Here is a 1219-nt window from a genome sequence, read left to right on the forward strand (position 1 = left end):
GTATTTTTGGACTACACTTCATGTAAAAACACAACGGTGCAACCTTTAACATCAAAGACACATACTAATAAAACATATCTAAGGAGCACAAGTATAGTTAAGTTTTCTTTGTGTATATCAATATACCATAATTTGAAAAAAACTAAACTCAGCTCTCAAAATTAATTTGACATTATTATAAGTTGATTATTTTTCAGTCATTTAGATTATGAACAAGGACATTATTAAATTAACATCATTAAATTGTCTTGAGATAAATATCAAATCTCTATTTAAACCCTTAGACGCTACATCTATGACAATGTCTTGCTTCTTCTCTACTTCTCTGCTTCTTCTATACTTCTCCGAATATTGAGAATATTTAGAAGGACAAGCTCAATTATCCAATGTAAAATCTGAAAGACAAAAAAGGTCAAAAAATAAATGCATAAATACAATAGTTCTTCATTTACACATAAGAATAAAAGAGGAAAATGTCAAAATTGAAATTTCAAAATACAAAGAGACCCAAACACGTAAATAGAAGGAAAGAGCTTACCTTTTGGGCATGAGGATGCCGTAGAAATATAAAAAGTATAGAGAAATCAATTAATTTTAAAAGCGGACAAAAAAATAATAATTATTTAACAGGTAAAAATAGAGCAGATAGAGTATGCTATCCATTGTACCCTTAACTTAAAAATTAATTGCAATGAAGTTGACATAGGGTTAATTTAACTCACAACAACACAAATACAAAGCATATAAAAAAACTAATCAAAATTTTACTAAGAACTATAACATTATAGCCAAATGTTTCTTCATTCTAATTAGGTCTAGACCCAAATTAGGTGTCACTACCAAGCTAAATCCACAATAATTGAGGAATTAAATTATCAAATACAGAGAAAATCCTAAAAATTTAAAATACAGATTTTATACTTTTTTTCTGACAAGTTGAATCTAGGGTGTGTTTGGTATGAAGGAAAACATTTTCTGGAAAATATTTTCCAATTTTTCTCATGTTTGGTTGGGTTAAATAAATCAACTCATTTTCCTCAAATTTAAGGAAAATGACTTCCCTTCAAAACTTAAGGAAAACATTTTCCAAAACTCTCTTCCAACTTCAAACTACAATTACTTTTTTGTTGAAAAACTCAATTTATTTTGTCCCTACCCTCAAACCAGCCCCCCAACCAACGTCCCAAAAAAATAATAATTTAAAGCTTGTTTTTAAATT

This window comes from Solanum tuberosum, unplaced genomic scaffold (assembly GCF_000226075.1).
Source record: "Solanum tuberosum cultivar DM 1-3 516 R44 unplaced genomic scaffold, SolTub_3.0 scf00109, whole genome shotgun sequence".
Lineage (NCBI taxonomy): Eukaryota > Viridiplantae > Streptophyta > Magnoliopsida > Solanales > Solanaceae > Solanum > Solanum tuberosum.